Here is a 16483-nt window from a genome sequence, read left to right on the forward strand (position 1 = left end):
TCCAGGGCAAAGGCATTTAAAGGCGGCTTTTTGGCGCGAAAAGGCGGAAGATGGGCGGAGACAGTGGAGACCGAAAGAGGTCGGAGGGCCGGCGCAAATGGGCGCTGGAGGAGAGACGCCCAGGGGCTAGCGGAAGTCTGAGAGAAAAAGGGAGAGCTTCAGGAGCCCGTCAGCGTCTCGTGACACGCGGAGCGGCGCCAGTACCACTCTATATATAATAGCCAAGGGTAGTTGTTTTTCTTGGCACGTGTAATGAAGTTGAATCGGACAAGTTGGCAGCGCCTGTGACGTCGTCTTCCATGCTTTCTGTCCTCTGTCCGTGTTTTTTTAAGCGCTCTCAACAACAATGGTGTAATGAAGGGTATATAGTGCCCTGAAGAAGTTCTCTGGTTTATTCTGCAACGTGTCGCTGGATCACCGAACATACATAATTTTATTAATTTCTAGTTCTACGCAACTGCATAATGATTTGATGCACGTCTTGTCTGACTCTTTTGTGTATATGTGATATATTTTGTAGGGATAGCTACAGTGCGCTAGCATTTCGAGCCTTCAGCGTGGCGGCTGCCGCGTGGTCACGTGGTTGGCACGCAATGCGTGGTTAGTCACGTGGTGCGGAACAGCTGCCGGCGGAACCGAGCGGGGGGGGGGGGGAGAAAGAATCGCGTCCAGGGACGAAGATGAAGAAGTAACGCCCAGCGAAACGGAGCCGCGAAAGGCTGACTTTGCGGTTCGACTGAGCGAGTTCCACTCGGCCAGCTGTAGCTATCGCGTCACCCCAGGTTTAACCAGAGCTAGATCACAGTCATTTTTTGTAATATTTTTCTATTTCGAGGCGAAAACATTTTCTGGCCTGCCGTTTCTGCACGTAACATTTCAAAAATAACTGCGCCCACTTCCGTCAATGTCCCCGCGACTGAGGGTATGAGAAAAAAATCGATAACTGTGAGCGATTTCCGTCCATTTCGGTGCGCACAACACTTTCTGGGCCGCATCATGAGACCCAAGATGTTTCAACACTTGTGTTGAAAGCGACAGCCCTTCGCGACTCAAGGAATGCGGAAATTGCCCTTCGCGAAGTGCCTTCGTCACCACCATCGAGCAGCAGCAGGAATATCATGTGTGCGGCAGGCTTTAACTTCTGCTTCCTTCTCACGGCGGGCGAAGCAGGGCTCGATGGGGGGTCCCGATATGCAGCAAAGTGTTCGGTAGAGGCGAGAGCTCGATTTGTTAGGATCAGCCGCGTCGCAGCGCGCACTGCTTCTGTAGCCTTGGTGCAGGCTGTGTCGGTGCTTTTCCCGCTGTCGGCTGCACCGGAACAAACGATGCTGAGAGGAGCTACAGACTGCAGGAACAAATGACTCGCGAGGCCTACACCAGAAAAAGAAAGGCAAAAGTCAAGAGTGGAAATGATCGCTCCGCCTGCACCTACACAGGCGCTTCACCAGCACGGCGACGCCAGGCACGCTTTCGAGATGTTATCGCCGAGAATGGATGGTGTCAGCGTGGCGAAAGGACTCTGCTGCCGCTAACGGGATCGAGTGGAAGCCTCCCGTGTATAACTACACACTTTGTGTGAATCGGCAAGGCGGTTCCATTACTCGCCGCCAAAGTGAAACCAGCAGACACGCAAGCACAAACACGACATAATAAAAAAAAATTAAATGCAAACGCTTGTGTGCCGGAGAGCTAAGCATTTTTCGCTCACATAAGGTTCATAACAGCTTCCATGCGCTGGGCCTCATGCAGGGGGAACAGCGGAGCAATGCAGCAGAAACGGTACTGCGCTGACAGACTCGACACAAAGAGAAGGAATTGAACAGGAAACAAGCAGTACCATTCAACAAAAAAAAAATAACTTTTACTTGAATGCATGTTTACTATAAGGGAACTTTTTTTTTTTTAGGACGCATGTCCTAAGCATGGTTGCAATAGAGCTGCAATTCTGAAGCAATAACACTATGTCATCATTAGACCCGTTCCACAACGTGAACTTTTTTTGGCATATAGTATTTTTAACACGTTGCCTCAAAAAAGAGCCAAAGAATTTCTGTCCCTCAAGAAAGCGGTGTTGGTGAAATGGCATACTTTTCGATCTCAGCTGCTAGGACGCACACAAAGGGGGCGTGACTGTCTCGCGAACTGATGCGTAGACGTCGTGCAAGTGGCTGTGCTGACCCAGCAATCTTCTCAGTGTTCGGCCGCCCTTTGCCCAGCAGGAACCAAACGTGCATCTCATGAACGCATTTTGAGGGTCAGAAAATTGGAGCAAGTAGGAGACTGATTTTTTTTTTTGCGTGACAACGGTGTGCAGCGCCTTAGCAACTGTACGAAATGTGCCTCAATGTACTTTAAGTAATACATTACAGTGTTGTTCTTTTTCGCCTCCATTTTTGATTTAGGTTTCCTCGTGTTAAGGCATAGAATATTGTTAATGTGTACCAAAGGAAGACTTTTTTCGCGCGTTAAGTACATGATTTCTTGTTTTGTGAATGTGAAAGTGCCCCCCTGCTGTAATGGCGAAAGGCGATGCAGTTACCAAATAAATGAACGTCAGAAGTCACTTACGCTCACAAAAAAACTGACGCATTCGCTGCTCCGTCGCCTGCTGAGAAAAACACGGACGTGGACTCGACCTCATCATTTAATTACTTTATATATTCATCGCTACCCTCGAGTAGAAATATTACAAAAATGAGTTGGTAGTACAAGAAATCTAGTGCTTGCCCTGCTCGCCCCTAAGTGACAGAACAGCGCGGCGCCGTGTCGAGTGCGGCAATCATCTGTACTCTGCCGTTGGCTGGCCCACTGGACGGTTGCGTTCGCGGCGAAGCCACAAAGAGTAGACTAGTACGAAGGCCAAGGAACTGGTGAACGCTTGAAGACGCGCTAAATCCAAATCTTCTAGGCTAGCCGAAGCTTACTGTATTCCTATGAATCCCACCCCAAATTGTTCGAGGAAAAAATTGGAGAACGCTTAAGCTTCGCCTTTCAGAGTGGAAAGCGACAGCGTGTCGCAGCACTGCCAGGGAGTCCACGGAACGCCGTCGCCCGTTGGACAAATCGCTCTGCTACGCACGGTGAAACGGACGCGCGGAGCGGCAAACCACGTAGAAGCGCTGCCAGGCGCCTTGCCGAAACGGGCGGGACACGAGTTGCAGTCGTAGTTCGTCGGCACATCGTTCTCGATAAACCCGATGCCACTAACGGCAGCATAGCTTGCGCGCCGAACGAACGGGCAGCAAGCCGCAAGCTTCGTGGTGAACGCGCTTTGGAAAATGTGCGCTGCGTTGTTCGCCGCTCACCGCGTGATTCCTGCGTGCCCGCACGGCCCCACTGCGCACGAACGAGACGCGCGGAGACGCTGTTGGGGCAGTGGCGTACTACATTGCGAGGAGGAGGAGGAGGGATTTTTCGCTCACGGCTAACGCCGCCGACGCCGCCGACCCGGCTTTTCTACGACACGGGGCCCGTAACGCTATCGCGTTAAGAGTTGCACAGCGGCTCCAATGGCTGGCTACCTTATTTGACGGAGGCGCCGCCACCTGCTAACACACATACGCTGACCGGCCCTGATTCATAGTTTAACTTGTAGAAATAAAAACAGCAATAGGACCTACATGACGACTCGTCCTTCCTTGCTTTTCAGTCCTAATACGTACTGCCATTTTTGGACATAGCGACTGCGTCACACTGCTATGAATATAGGCAGGTTCAGCGCGGTGGGCCGATTTGTGGCGGCCCTCGCGCCGCGCTCTGGTCGCAGGCCGCCGATCAAGGAAGGAGAGGTTGGCGCTAGGCCGCCGCAGCACGAGCTGCGCAATAAAAACAGCTCGAATCTCAATGCTGTCGGAGCTCGTTCTTCTTCGCCTTAGTTCCGACAGATTAATATCAGTTTCAGATGTCGTCTATACCTTAACAGTAATTGATACACGATGGAAGTTATCTTCCACCAGCTACAATACAAGAGGCTTCTCGTAGCGTGGGAATTTGGCATTCATAGTCGATTATGAAGTAGGAATTCAGATACATTCAGGCTCATACATTCAGGTGCCCAGCGGTGTATTTAAAGGAAAACGGAGAATCACTCCGATATGCAAATATCTGTTTGACACTGAAAAACGCATTTATTGTTGAAAGAGTGGAACTGAAAAACTTTCCTGCTACTCGAGTGAACTCATGATGTCAAAACCGAAAAGGGTTCCCTAATCACCGTTTGGAGGTTCATAGCGCTGCCGTCTAGGCTATTGGGCCCATGCGAAAAAAAATTGCAGTTAACCTAAGCTCTGGCATGGCTTGTGTTTAAACTCAGAGTGAGCTATCTGAGAACGCCTTCATGTCGTGGTTGCTCATCCATGTTTGTACTGCAACGGGGTCTCAGGTCAGGGCTCAGGCGGCGGCGAAAGCACGGCGGCGACAGGGTCTGTCCAGGTCAGCAGCCTCTCGCTCCGAGCGATGGCAGAGCGGCTGGGATGATGCCCTTCTTCTTCACAGTACATATACCACCGCGCCATCTGTTACACTACAGCCACGCCGCTACGACCCTGCCGCCACCTGTTGCACCATGGCACAACCGCGGCTGGCATGCTACCACAAGTGTTCATGTATTTGGTCCCGCAGGGAGCAGAGCTGCGCCAAGATACGTCATTGTGTTCCAAGCTCCGGAGGAAAGCCGCTCCTCGTGTGACAGAAGCCACGGTTACGGCATCGCCTGTGGTGTTCGCTACTTCGCTGGCTGTTTCTTAGGCCACAAGTTACGACGGATCAGAAGCAACACTTTTTCCCTGTACTGTTTAAATTAACAGCCACGATGCAAGAGTACGGCGTACTTTCGAACAAAAGCACTGGGTTCCAAACTCGGTCGTCACATGTGTCGTGCGGAGTCTTCGGCGATTTGTCACGCGTTTTGCTGCATCATGGAATGAACGGGATCGCCGTGCATTTAATGAAGCGTAACACACTGCGTGCTATGGCGCAGCGCTCCCTGCAAGTGGCATCGCCAGCACCAAAGTGCATGGGCAGATGGCGCCATGTGACTGCAAGTGGCACCCCAGGGAAATTGCGCTTGCGAACAAGCAGCGCTGCCCTTGGGAAATCGTAAATTGGCAGCTGCGGCGAGCGCAGTCCGCTGGCTGCAGCGGCGACACCGCATGACGTCATACCAGCTCTGGCGACTGTATTGGCAGGCGAAGTATGCGGCGCGGGAGTTTTACTACCGCTTCACATGGTTGAAAAGTGGAAAACTGTTCGCAAAGAATCTGATTCATCCGTAATCAAAGTAGCGCCTTATTACCTGGCGAAAATCGTCTGAATTCTAACTAGACTAACCTCGGCGATCACGGCTACTCCTTTCACTAAACAAAATTACTACAATCCTTATTCTTTTAGTTTGCTCGTCGAAAAAAATTGTGCGGTTGTCCGCAAAAAGTCATCTTGTTTTCATCTGAATGCTAGAAGTTTAGTAAACAAGCATGAGGTTGTGTCCGAATTTTTCAGTGCCTTGAATGTCAGTTTCGACGTCACTGCCTTCTGAGAAATCTGGTTTCACGTTATAGCGACAGTTTTATGTCTGGTTATCAGTGTATTTCCCTTCATAGCGACAAGGGACGAGGAGATGGCGCAACATTATATTTTGCGTCACATATGTCCTATGCAGAACTAGATGTATTTGCTGTTAGTTTGCCTCACGTTGAGTGTTTAGTAGCCAAATCAATTAATGTCATTTCGCAGTTGTGTACCGTCCTCCGTCAGCAGCTGTTTCTGACTTTTTTGCGTTTTCTATACACTTTGCTAGATTTTGTAAACACTGCAGATCAGCGGTTGGTACTCCAGGGTGACTTCAACGTAGACTTTTTCTCAAATAGTGAATACATTGGAAATCTATTAGACTTGTTTCAAGTTCACTGCTTAAATAACGTTATTACATTGCATACTGCGTACTCGGACAGATCGCATACGCTTTTGGACCTTTGTGTAACCAACTACGAAGTAGATCATGTAATTGAGGCGTCTTTTCCTGTGATCTAAGCTATAATCTACCAAGCTTTTTGTTTTTTGCCGAAGTCTACTGCAAGGCGCAAACGAAACAATGTGATGCATCGATACTGCAGGGTGGGTCATGCTAACATTGCCAATTTTTGTCATATAATTACGACTTGTAGCTTTTAAAATGTGATTGAGGAGGATGATTCGAGCACAACTTACAATCTTTTCTTAGCTACAGTTGATGAATGCAACAATTGCTGCTTTCCTGGAAATCGATTTCACCCCTAGCAAAAAAAATCCATAAAACCGCGGGCATGAAAACACGTATATAAAAGAAAAAAAACAAAGGAAAAAGTGTTTGTGCACTTCCTGCAAACACGAGCAACGGAGGATTTTCAAGAGTACAAAAAAAAAAACGAGGAACAGTCTGAATTCAAATCGGCGAAAGGCCAAAAAACAGTAATTTCCATAGAAATCTTCTGACGCTGCACATGCGCATGACTTGGCGACGATATGGAACTTTTCAAAACACTAATCTGTACTAATGATCATCGTGCAAAAATTTCAATTAACGTTAACGGTTCTGAATGCAGCGGCACAAATTTAACTGACATGTTTAATACCAATTTTCTTTCCTCGGTTGACTTCCCCTTCGGGAAGAGCAGAGATGATGGATTTAAGGGCTATATGCGACATGCCTTGAGATCAGCAATATATCTGGAACCTAGTAACGCTGAAGTACTGACTATTATAACGTCTCTTAAAACTAACCACTCATTTCGCTATGAAAACATAAATTTCGTGCCTATTAAAGCTGCTTCGCGTTCTTTTTCTCTTTAATTAGCACATATATGTAATCGCATGTTAGTAACTGGCGTGTTTTTAGACATGAAAATACCGCGAGTTACCGTGGTTCATAAAAGTCGATCAACAAATGACATCAATAATTACCACCCAATCTCGCTTATGCCCGTTTTAAGGCGAAAGCCTTTAATGGCTCGTACTCGCGGTGACCGTACGTCCGGTCACGTGGCTTCCTCGCCGTGAGTTTCCGCCCGTTACATCGCCACCTAGGTCACGTTACCTACCTAGGCACGTGGCACAGGTCACGTGATCCAGGTCACGTCATGCCACGCTCGCACAAGCTGCTCTTGTTCTCTGTCGTGAAATCAATTCAAACGCGGCAAATTCAAATCAGTGCGATGAGTCGTAAACGGCTTAGGTCCCGTCGCGCCATGCTCGCACAAGCTGCTCTTGTTCTCTGTCGTGAAATCAATTCAAACGCGGCAAATTCAAATCAGTGCGATGAGTCGCAAACGGCTTAGGTCCCGTCGCGCCATGCTCGCACAAGCTGCTCTTGTTCTCTGTCGTGAAATCAATTCAAACGCGGCAAATTCAAATCAGTGCGATGAGTCGCAAACGGCTTAGGTCCCGTCGCGCCATGCTCGCACAAGCTGCTCTTGTTCTCTGTCGTGAAATCAATTCAAACGCGGCAAATTCAAATCAGTGCGATGAGTCGTAAACGGCTTAGGTCCTGTCGCGCCATGCTCGCACAAGCTGCTCTTGTTCTCTGTCGTGAAATCAATTCAAACGCGGCAAATTCAAATCAGTGCGATGAGTCGCAAACGGCTTAGGTCCCGTCGCGCCATGCTCGCACAAGCTGCTCTTGTTCTCTGTCGTGAAATCAATTCAAACGCGGCAAATTCAAATCAGTGCGATGAGTCGCAAACGGCTTAGGTCCCGTCGCGCCACGCTCGCACAAGCTGCTCTTGTTCTCTGTCGTGAAATCAATTCAAACGCGGCAAATTCAAATCAGTGCGATGAGTCGTAAACGGCTTAGGTCCCGTCGCGCCATGCTCGCACAAGCTGCTCTTGTTCTCTGTCGTGAAATCAATTCAAACGCGGCAAATTCAAATCAGTGCGATGAGTCGTAAACGGCTTAGGTCCCGTCGCGCCATGCTCGCACAAGCTGCTCTTGTTCTCTGTCGTGAAATCAATTCAAACGCGGCAAATTCAAATCAGTGCGATGAGTCGTAAACGGCTTAGGTCCCGTCGCGCCATGCTCGCACAAGCTGCTCTTGTTCTCTGTCGTGAAATCAATTCAAACGCGGCAAATTCAAATCAGTGCGATGAGTCGTAAACGGCTTAGGTCCCGTCGCGCCATGCTCGCACAAGCTGCTCTTGTTCTCTGTCGTGAAATCAATTCAAACGCGGCAAATTCAAATCAGTGCGATGAGTCGCAAACGGCTTAGGTCCCGTCGCGCCATGCTCGCACAAGCTGCTCTTGTTCTCTGTCGTGAAATCAATTCAAACGCGGCAAATTCAAATCAGTGCGATGAGTCGTAAACGGCTTAGGTCCTGTCGCGCCATGCTCGCACAAGCTGCTCTTGTTCTCTGTCGTGAAATCAATTCAAACGCGGCAAATTCAAATCAGTGCGATGAGTCGTAAACGGCTTAGGTCCCGTCGCGCCATGCTCGCACAAGCTGCTCTTGTTCTCTGTCGTGAAATCAATTCAAACGCGGCAAATTCAAATCAGTGCGATGAGTCGCAAACGGCTTAGGTCCCGTCGCGCCATGCTCGCACAAGCTGCTCTTGTTCTCTGTCGTGAAATCAATTCAAACGCGGCAAATTCAAATCAGTGCGATGAGTCGCAAACGGCTTAGGTCCCGTCGCGCCACGCTCGCACAAGCTGCTCTTGTTCTCTGTCGTGAAATCAATTCAAACGCGGCAAATTCAAATCAGTGCGATGAGTCGTAAACGGCTTAGGTCCCGTCGCGCCATGCTCGCACAAGCTGCTCTTGTTCTCTGTCGTGAAATCAATTCAAACGCGGCAAATTCAAATCAGTGCGATGAGTCGCAAACGGCTTAGGTCCCGTCGCGCCATGCTCGCCCAAGCTGCTCTTGTTCTCTGTCGTGAAATCAATTCAAACGCGGCAAATTCAAATCAGTGCGATGAGTCGCAAACGGCTTAGGTCCCGTCGCGCCATGCTCGCACAAGCTGCTCTTGTTCTCTGTCGTGAAATCAATTCAAACGCGGCAAATTCAAATCAGTGCAATGAGTCGCAAACGGCTTAGGTCCCGTCGCGCCATGCTCGCACAAGCTGCTCTTGTTCTCTGTCGTGAAATCAATTCAAACGCGGCAAATTCAAATCAGTGCGATGAGTCGTAAACGGCTTAGGTCCCGTCGCGCCATGCTCGCACAAGCTGCTCTTGTTCTCTCTCGTGAAATCAATTCAAACGCGGCAAATTCAAATCAGTGCGATGAGTCGCAAACGGCTTAGGTCCCGTCGCGCCATGCTCGCACAAGCTGCTCTTGTTCTCTGTCGTGAAATCAATTCAAACGCGGCAAATTCAAATCAGTGCGATGAGTCGCAAACGGCTTAGGTCCCGTCGCGCCATGCTCGCACAAGCTGCTCTTGTTCTCTGTCGTGAAATCAATTCAAACGCGGCAAATTCAAATCAGTGCGATGAGTCGCAAACGGCTTAGGTCCCGTCGCGCCATGCTCGCACAAGCTGCTCTTGTTCTCTGTCGTGAAATCAATTCAAACGCGGCAAATTCAAATCAGTGCGATGAGTCGTAAACGGCTTTCGCCTTCCCGCAGATAAGAGATATCTAAGTGCCTCCAACGAATTTTTTCTCTAAGGTTGCTGAGCAGATTGTTTTTACGTGATGGTCCAATTGCTTTTCCACACTGAAAAGCGGTATGGTTCTCAAAACATAAATCAGCCGAAGACGCGCTTTTGTCGATCAGAGACATGATCGTCAAGTGCTTAGAGGAGCAGAAGCTAACCGTAGGCACTTTTTTTTTTGGGGGGGGGGGGGGGCATTTTAGAAAGCCTTTTGATTTTGTTAGGGACAATATTTTAGTGTAAAAATGAAAAATTACGAAATCAGAAACGCACCATTACAACCGTCCTCAGTTTACTGAAATTAATGGTGCGTGTTCATCTCCCGCCATTGTGAAGTACAGGGTTCCGCAGGACACTGTACTGGGGTCCCGCTCCTTCTTTTTGTTATATATTAATGATTTTGTTAACATTAATTTCACACAAGGGGTCATATTATATGCAGATGACCGAAATGTATTTCTTTTGGATCAAAACTACGAAAGCTTAGAAATGAAATGTAATAAATGGTTAACAGAGCTTGAGAAATGGGCGGACGGTAATCAGCTACAATTAAATGTAATTAAAATTAAGTGCGTGTTGTTTCATGCACGAAACAAACTAATTCAACATTGTTTCTACCTTCGCTTCGCGAGCTACTTATTGGAACGTAAAGAATCACGCAAATTTCTCGGAGTCTTTCCACGAGCATCGGTGCTGGAATTCGCATGTAGCGAAATTAAAATTAAGTGTACCGGTTTTCCTCGGCGCCATGGACAAATATAGAAATATTTTACCCATCTGGGTTAAAAAATTACTGCTCGCTCATAGAATCCCGACTCCGGTATTGCTTGATGGTCTGGTGCAATATGACATTAGAGAACCTCACCTCATTGTTCACTGTACAAAAAAAGTGATTCGCGCCATTGATTGCCTACGGACTCATTATCATACATTGCCCGTCAAATGCATTGATTCGTATTTCGTGATGATAACGAATTTTTGTGGCGCAAGGGCGTCTGTGGCCAAAGAGCGCCGTGGCACAAGGTTTTGTAGCGAGAGCTACACTACGCTACCTAGTCGAGCATTTTGACGCGAGCCTGGGAGGCCGAGTGTGCGCATGCGCTAAACCAGAGAGGAGCAGCAGGTGCGTGCGCATGACGTCAGGGTTCGCCACTGCCGCCGCCGCGCGAGGAGCCGCGCGTGAATGCGCATGCGCGGCAACCGGAGAAGGGCAGCAGGTGCGCGGCGCATGACGTCAGAGCTCAGCCGCCGCCGCAGCCGGGTCGTGTCGATAAACTGCATATGTGTGGCTGTGTGTATAAAAGCTGAGGCGATACGACTCGGTGTATCACAATCTCTTCGTATGGGTGACGAAAAGGAGACTCTAGCCGCTGCTATGCGGCGGTATCGTAAGAAGATCAATTCTTCGCACCCAAAAGTCGTCGCCTGGCACTTCGCCGTTCTGCAGAGTAAGAATGAACATCAGAAGGTAAATGAGCGGCGGAGATACCTGAGCAAAGAGAAGAACGTCTTGCCAAGCGGAGACGCCATGAGGTGGGGCGTAACAAGCGGCTCATAGCAACTTGCATGGTTCCTTCGAAGAAATCAAGATGAAGCAATGGCATCGACATCATCATCAACAACTGAAGAAGAGAATGTAAGGGCTCGTCGTATAACTGACCACGCGATTAGACCAGGGGGGAACTGCAGCTCTCGCTACATTTATCCTGGTATAGCTGAGCTAAGCCACTGCCAATTTTTCTTCTACCTAATGTGGGGTCGAAGACCCATTTTCCAAGCATTTCATCCTAAAGAAGCCGAGCACCAGGCAGGGGAAAGCTTGTGCACACCGTATCACCGGTGGGTACCCGGCGGCACTGGGGAAGAACCCCGCACCTTCCGCATGCGAGGCAGATGTTCAAACGACTAGGCCACCGCTGCGGCAGGATTCCTGTTCTGTATTGACGCATTTATCCTTTTGTAATCATTGCCCCACAGTGTTGCTGTAAACGTATCCCTGTATTATGTATCTTTGCGTGATGCCCAGAGCCCCGTCAGGCAGTCTTTTATTGATTTCGCTCTGGGCTGCAGGATTTTTGGTAACCAAAAAAATGAAATTTCAATTCCAATCGCGAAAGAACTATGGAATACTTTAAGTACTGTTATGGAAATATTAAAGGTAATGGCACATTCTTCTCTATTTTTTGTCCGGTTTAAGTGTTTTTTGTTTCAATTGCAGTAGCTAAGACTGCCACAGAAAACCAACAAGGAAAGTTGAAAGTTTTTGACGGTAGCAAGAACGTTAATAGGAAAAAATGTAAGCCTGCCAAGGGGAGTCCTGCGGATATATTGATTTCTATAGTGAAACATCCTGCGATACATGAATAATTGCATTCATAAAGGAACTTCCCGTTCAAAATGCATGCGCATGTTCAGAACTTCTTGGTATGGCAAGAAAAGGGAAGAAAAAATTTTCTTCAGTCATTTCAGAAGCACTATGTTCACGTAAGCAGGCCCAAAAGGAGAGCCCTTAAGTTTTGAAAGCAATACGTTTGAGGAGGAATGTAGGGACACGCAGAATCTAACCTTTGTCGTAGTTCATGTTCGCCGCTTCATAGCATGTGTTCTCTTTTTCTGTCACCTTGATCGAAGTACTTTGCGATTCTAAAAGATAACTGTGTCCGAGACTCCTGCGAGAAATGTGCAGAATGGTCACAGTAGCAGGCTCTTGAGTTATAACTTCACAAATAACTTTTGCTCCTTCTTGCTCCTTTCAGTGCAATGCTTCCGCTGTTCAAACCCCGGCTTGCGGCGTAAGTGGCTCCAAACGATAAGTCCGATGGACTTCGGGCCGAGCCGGCACCTTAAACTCTGCTCAGCTCACTTCGAGTCAAGCGCCTTCGGATGCTTCGGATCCCGAATGACTTGCCTACGTAGCCGGGCGATTGCACCACCACAAAGTGCACAACATATGAATGAAAACGAAAGAGAACCAAGAAATCCAATCCGTAGAGCAGTCAACAAGCCACCAGAAGTCAGTCCAAGCCCGCGTCTTCCTGACATGCCTGGCGCGTTCTTGGTGGCTGAAGTGCAGCACTGCCAACTTTCTCTCTAGTTAATTCGTGGCAGTTGGCGGAAGCGACTCCTTGTGACGTCTGTGGGGTTCTCGGGCCCCTTTTAGCCGTTCAAAGTGCGCGCGCTTTCTGCTCACCTGGCAGGGAGTGTAACTGCGCATGGGTGAACTGGTTGCTCGCGAGACATGCCATGTGATGGCTGCGGTGTGGACTGATAAGGGCGGCTAAATTGAGCCTGGCCCGTCGAGATTAGAGGGAGGGGGGCTGCGGTGATGGGACGCTGTACGCTGTTGGCGCCCAGCGCGAGCCGTCGCGATGTTGTGCTACAGTACACAGACGACAGGAGGGCATCTTACCAGGATGAAGGCAGGCGGTGGAAGACGTGAGTAGATGTAGCGCGAGCAGCCTGGTTTCTTGCACCGCTTCGAGTCGCTATTTGTGCGGCTTCATCCTCTGGGTGTTCTTGTTTTGCCGCGCTCAGATGGGCTCTCGAGAGCCTTGACCGCTGTTCCATGTTATTGTGGCCCTTTGTAATCGCTTCTCTGGTCCGGAATAAGCCGGTGCCTTTTATGCTGACTGTGGGTGTACAAATCCTTGGCCGAGGCCATGTCTCGCGGACCCCGTTCCCTGGAAGACGAGGCATTCTCGTCATATATCAGCTGCAGCGCGGTTTCTGGTGGTCCACGCTTGAGCTTCTCACGAGATTGCTCTGATAGGTGCAGTTTGTTTCGATAAGTGGCGACATCCATTTGTTCTACCTTTTATAGCTGGCTCCATATTTAGTGGCACTAACCTCTCCGTCCTTCGAACACGGAAGCCGCTTCTCAAGCGCATTCAAGTGCACACTGTCGCTTTCGCTGCTAGGGCAAGAGTTGAACTCCGTGCAGATCTTGAACAAAGAGAGTCCACCGTGGCAAGAACCTCGCGGGGCGTCCCGCTGCGTTTCGCCAAATTCAATCTGCCCCGACCCGGAGCGCGATCGACCAGCGGCTCTGCGGCCCGGGTATCCCTCGCGATCGGTGAAATTCGATCTACACAGCGCGCTGATGAAACGAGCGCGCCCTTATTAGGCAGCGCTGCGCCTCTCTTTCCTGCCGCTCCTCAGCATTGCGCCCAATCCGATAACGCGACGCGTTTTGCCGCGCTAGACGGCGGTTGACGAGATTAACGCGAAGATATCAACGCTTCGCCTCCGGCGCATTCGGCTTCGCCGTCCAGGCGACGTGCCTGTGTTGCTAGCGTGTGATGCACGGCATCTTTGAGACTTCAGCCACAGATCGGAAACTTGGAAGAAACGTTACCTTTAGTGGGCGAGATGCATGATTCCGAAGCGTCTCCTCCTGTGCACATTAACTGCATGCAGAAACCACCTTCCACGAATATTTTTCTTGCGATTTTTAGCACGAGAGCACTACAAATTACTAGCAGTCTTTCAAAACACGATGTCTGTCTCAAGCCTCTCGGATGCCTGCAGAAATTAAATATTCCCACGACTAGGTTTCGAACCCGCCGCGGCGCGATCAGATCAGCTTCGCTGGCCAGTACTGCACGAGACCACAACACTATTACCGCAGCTGAACACGCCACGTGTTCACCTGCAGGAGGGTCGACAAAAGTAGAGCTGGTGTGAGGTTATAGCCCCGTCAAGTGATCATGAGCCCGTGGTGCTCGGCGACTTCAAGGGCTCTTGTCACAGCCCGTATCTGTGTGTCCGAGTCGGAAATGAGCAGCAATGCGGCCTCCAACAGATGAGCTTCGCTGCCTGCTGCACGTCAACACTGTGCTATCGCCGCCGCGAATCGCGCCTTATGTTAAAGTGCAGCAAACTCTCGCGCCGTGCATTGCACGCAGTCGTCTTCATCAACTTCCATCTGCGCACAAGTATCGAAAGGAAAGGAATAAACTCGTTTTCAGTCACGCATTCAGGTACGTGGCCTTATTTTTCACCTGCAGAAACCTGCTTGCGCACAATATATCGTGGTAAGCAATGCTAAACCGCCAGCAATTTTTTTTTAGAGCGTGGATTCCACCGGCTAGGCGATAGTTGCCATTCGCTTACTAACGGCAATCACGGCGCCCGTTTCGATCTTGACATATGTTCTGGAACTGAATGACAGGAAAATCTTTAAATCCAATTTTCACAGCAGCCAATGCGCATTTTGCAGTTGAATGGGTATCAACACGCAGCCAGAAAGAAGCATAGTCGACTTTATACTGACTACGACAATGGAGTGGTGTTATTGTCCGTGTCAATTTAATAATGCCTGATTCCGGCAGACTACGCATTAAGATGGCCACATGTACCAGATGAGCCGCGTGGTACTCAGCAGGAACCGTCCTCCTGTCGTCTGCCTCAGCTTTCCTTGGCGGCAGACGTTGAAGCTAGTCGCTGCAAGAAGACAGTCACGGTTATGAGAGGAAAGCGAATTGCATTCTAATCAGATTGTCTCCATCGACCGAGCTTCCCGGAATGGCCCCGGGGAATCCTGTACCAGCCTCTGGTCAACTAACTCTCGAGAGCTTCTCCTAAGGCGCGTAAGGAAAACAATCTCAGAAAGTGGGGTCCACACTACGCTAGTTCGATTCCATAAAAGTTGCGTGCAAACTTCAACACTTACTGAGACATGCCCTTCGCGCAGGTCTAACTACAGTCAATTCCGTGGATAAACAGTGAGGCTCTGCCTGCTTGTCTAAACACACCGAAAAGCTGCCCGCTATTGTGATTTTGCTGCCATTCGCGAAAGCTTGCATTCCCGATGGACTCGGCGGGCGAAAATTGCTGCAAGGAGGAACCTAACAGGGGCGCCTGAATCATTTACGCCAACAGATTTAAGCAGCATAAAAAATACATATGTTGGGTGCTGCACAAGTGGCCAAAAGCACAGACGAAAACTCATCTAGAGATGCTGTTGACCGCATGTTAGCAGGTAACTGATTTCATCTGTGCGCTACCAGCGGGGAAAAAAAATTACTATTGAAAATAATCTTCGGCGACATTCAATTTTCTGGCATGCTGAGTGTCTTTATTTCGCGTTATGTAAGATGTGTTGTTGCTTCTTTATTTGAACCATGCTATTTGCAATGCTAAGAAAAGGCATAACTGTTTATACTTCCGCCGAACATGAAGAGGCGGTAAGTTTCCTATATTCGGCGAGACGGCATATTTCCTCTTGAAACGGGAAAATATGAGGCGGAGTGCATTTTTTTCAACTTGCCCTAATTCCTGCACTAAATTTTTACTCTTATGGTCCCAAATCTCTCCCACGTACTTCAGCTATGGGCGCAGCAAAAGTTTTTAGGCAGTAAATTTGTGTCACTCGATATGAACTTTAGCGTTCTCCTGATATAGCCTAACCTCTTATTAGGTTTACGAATAATGAGCACATGTCGCCTCCTTTTTAAGTACTAATTGGTTACCCCGGGGTACCTGTATAGTGGGCGCTTAGCCAACCCCTATGGTGAAGTTGATTTGTAATGAGAGAGTAATTACTGCGTTGAGTAGAACATGTTGGGGGGCTCGTTGGTGCATATCTACAGAAAAAACTGGCGCCAAATCAGACACCACACAGCCTGTCCAGTCTTTCTCGCTCTGTGTTGTTGGATTTGGCGGCAGTTCTTTTCTGTTGAGTTGCTCTCTTTGTATGATAGGCGATTGAGAGAGAGAGAGTCATGCTTTTAAGGCGAGAGCGTTAAGGCCCCGTTACACAGAAAATCCGGTGTCGGCGTGGTGAGCGATAAATAGGGTGGTGTAGGGTACCCAGGCAGCACCCTTCGGAGAAGCAACCCATGTCACGTGACCTTGTGGGGTCATCAC

At 49.1% G+C, this 16483-nt stretch overlaps 2 protein-coding genes across 2 annotated transcripts in view; one reads left to right on the top strand and one right to left on the bottom strand.

The window, feature by feature from the left end:
- Window positions 1-16483, bottom strand: part of LOC144098261 (voltage-dependent calcium channel subunit alpha-2/delta-1-like) — a 272367-nt gene that overhangs the window by 218547 nt on the left and 37337 nt on the right. The window lies entirely within an intron of this gene.
- Window positions 12930-16483, top strand: part of LOC144098267 (caveolin-3-like) — a 94025-nt gene continuing 90471 nt past the window's right edge. The window contains exon 1 of the transcript XR_013307151.1: window positions 12930-13051. The gene's annotated coding sequence lies outside the window, so the exon portion shown is untranslated. The remainder of the gene's footprint in view (window positions 13052-16483) is intronic.

The sequence above is a fragment of the Amblyomma americanum genome, chromosome 7, assembly GCF_052857255.1.
Source record: "Amblyomma americanum isolate KBUSLIRL-KWMA chromosome 7, ASM5285725v1, whole genome shotgun sequence".
Lineage (NCBI taxonomy): Eukaryota > Metazoa > Arthropoda > Arachnida > Ixodida > Ixodidae > Amblyomma > Amblyomma americanum.